Source organism: Gossypium arboreum, chromosome 13 (genome assembly GCF_025698485.1).
Source record: "Gossypium arboreum isolate Shixiya-1 chromosome 13, ASM2569848v2, whole genome shotgun sequence".
In the NCBI taxonomy this organism is placed as follows: domain Eukaryota; kingdom Viridiplantae; phylum Streptophyta; class Magnoliopsida; order Malvales; family Malvaceae; genus Gossypium; species Gossypium arboreum.
Window position 1 is genome coordinate 20,179,714 of NC_069082.1, and position 2,942 is coordinate 20,182,655.

Below are 2,942 nucleotides of genomic sequence, written 5' to 3' on the forward strand. Positions count from 1 at the left end.
GAGATAGAGGAGGTGAGCCATGAAGGCTGCTTAAGTACCAAGCTCTTTAATTGGATCCAATCCTAGACATGCCCACAACCATAGCCACACTTTGTCATATCGAGTTTAAATTTGTTTAAGTGGACATCTTTGATAAATCGATTAATCGTGGTGTTGAGATATTTTGAAAACAAGTATCATTTTGAAAACACGTCCTAAGTCTAGCCCATTTGAATAATTATCAACCAGGTTTAAAGTTATTAAAATTAAAGTAATCCCAAAAGAAATAAAAGGAAAGTTAAAATGGCCTTATTACAACCCAAAAATAAATAATATTTAAAGGAAATTTAAAGAAAACCGACACTTATTTAAAAGTCCAAAGACAATCACCGTGGCCACTCTGAATCCCCTCCGGCCCAAGTCCCCACATCAAGGCTCACCTGCAAGGTTAAGGAAAGGGGGTGAGTTTGGAAACTCAGTGTGCAACAAGCCCCTTCGAGCCCAAAACAATAGCGACTGTTGGGTCTAAGCCCAAATCCAATCTCAAAACATGTACTGGGCCATAGCCCTTTTCATATTTCATATCTCATAACACTGGGCCGAAGCCTTTTCAAAATTTCATATTATTGGGCCGAAGCCTTTACTGTAAACGGTATGGCCCTTAGGCCCATTTCAATATCACATATAATTTCAATGAAAGAATGCAACCCATTTGGGGAGACTACTCAACCCACCATCCGCTACTCTCCACCCGTACCAACCAACACACCATGTGGGGATTAACTCGACCCACCCCGCCATACTCTCCATCGGCAAAGATAGTTGCTTTATCATATAACCTGGAGGCCTAGCCTCTTTTAATAACTGGGCAAAAGCCCTTTCAATAAGCGGGGCATAAGCCCTTTTATAAGCGGGCATAAGCCCTTTTGATAACAGGGCATAAGCCCTTTTCACTTCCTCCATCCATATAAAACCCAACCCAATGCGTTATGATTACATCATGTGCATATCATACATATCATGTGCATATCATACATGTCATGTGCATCTCATACATACCATATTTATCAAAATCCCATGTATTAAAATCATACATAAACCCTAGGGGTATAATGGTCATTTTACCTAGGGGCAAAACGGTCATTTTCATGGTATAAGGGTAATCTCATAATTTTACCAAAATTAGGGTTTCCATGTTCATTAACGATTACTAACAATCCATGGGTGCAAACAGTGATTCGGCCTATTTTTAGCGAAATCGAGTTATTGGGCCTAAAACCCTAATGGGCCCTACTTAGCCAATTTCGTCATCTAGGCCCATTTAGCCTATATTCCATAACGGTTTTAACGGTCTTATCATGCCATATAACAGATTTCGTTTTCTACCAATTTTACCCAAATGGGCCCGAAAGCCCAATGGGCCCCACTTGACCCCTCGAGGCCCAACTTACCAAGAACGCCAAAATCACATTCTTACCCGTTTCCATCGTTCTCGATCATCATCTCATCGATTCTAACTAACTAGTGAGCGTTCGCTTGCTCACAAGTCCTCGAAATGCCAGAATTTCGGCATTTCGGCTTTTCGGCATTTATCACTTTAAGCTATGAAAAAGGGTTCGTTACACACCTGATTTGCGATATTCCTTGACGAGATCTCCTATGCGATTTCTCCTATAATCAACCACTTATAGATTAGACCATGTTAATATTAAACCAAATCGAAAACTACCTATTATCATCACTTACACATTCGCCACCATCCACAATGGCCCTTGGGTTCATACCTTTGCCAAGTTGATGACTAGATTTAGTCACTCCGATGATCCAAGCTTTTCACACACTCCTCGATCGGTAGCCTTTAATCCTCACTAGTACCAACAAACCAAATAACACCAAAACCCTTTTAGCCTTAGTCGACGAGAGGGTTTTCACTTTTCTTAAACCACAAGATACAAATGGAAAGAAGGTTGAATACTTACCAAGAGATCTACTCATTGAAGAACGTTCCAAATACCTTCCTACCCCATATCCTTTGTGAATCCAACTTAAAGCGTCGTGAGAAAATAGATCTAAATATTAATTCCGAATCACTAAAATATGAAGCTTTGACTTTTCAAAGAAATATTAAACTAAGCTATTTAGAGGTTAGTACACACTGTTATGGGTTGAAGTTGAAACGTTTCCAAAATCAATCGCCACGATAACCACCATTGTCACTCAAACTTAACTAATCCAATATCAATATATGTAAATCCTAAGCACATCGGTCATACGGAACATAAGGGCATATTCGTCATTTTACCATACGAGGGTATTTTGGTAGTTTTACAAATTGAGGTATTGCGGTAATTTCACAAACCAAGGGTATTTTAGTAATTTTGTAAATCGAGGGTAAAACAAGAATTTCAGTAAATCAAGGGTAAAACAAGAATTTCAGAATCGAGGGTAAAACGATAATTATGTAAATCGGGGTAAAATGGTAATTATGTAAATTAGGGTAAAACGGTAATTCTATAAATCGAGGGTAAAATAGTAATTACAGAACCGAGGGTAAAACAGTAATTACAGAATCGAGGGTAAAACGGTAATTTTACAAATCGAGGGTAAAAGCGGTAATTCTATAAATCGAGGGTAAAATAGTAATTACGTAAATCAAGGGTAAAACAATAATTACAGAACCGAGGGTAAAACAAGAATTTCGTAAATCGAGGGTAAAATAGTAATTCTGTAAACTGAGGGTAAAACGGTAATTCTATAAATCGAGGGTAAAACGGTAATTTTACAAATCGAGGGTAAAACAATAATTCTATAAACTGAGGGTAAAAGCGGTAATTTCGTAAATCGGAGTACTTTGGTAATTTTACAAGTCGAGGGCATTTCAAGAATTGGTAAACTAAAGTATTCTAAACATGGATAACAACACGAATGGGCCTAAAGCCTATTCTCGGCCCAAATGGGCCCAC

The 2,942-nt window shown here is 38.3% G+C and overlaps 1 long non-coding RNA gene across 1 annotated transcript; it reads right to left on the bottom strand.

Moving 5' to 3' along the window:
• Positions 1-236: 236 nt before the first annotated feature.
• On the bottom strand, positions 237-1,652 carry LOC128286655 (uncharacterized). Its single transcript, XR_008277274.1, has 2 exons — positions 1,607-1,652; positions 237-419 (listed from the first exon to the last, which is right to left on the bottom strand). It is a non-coding gene; the product is annotated as an uncharacterized LOC128286655 (long non-coding RNA).
• Positions 1,653-2,942: the final 1,290 nt, after the last annotated feature.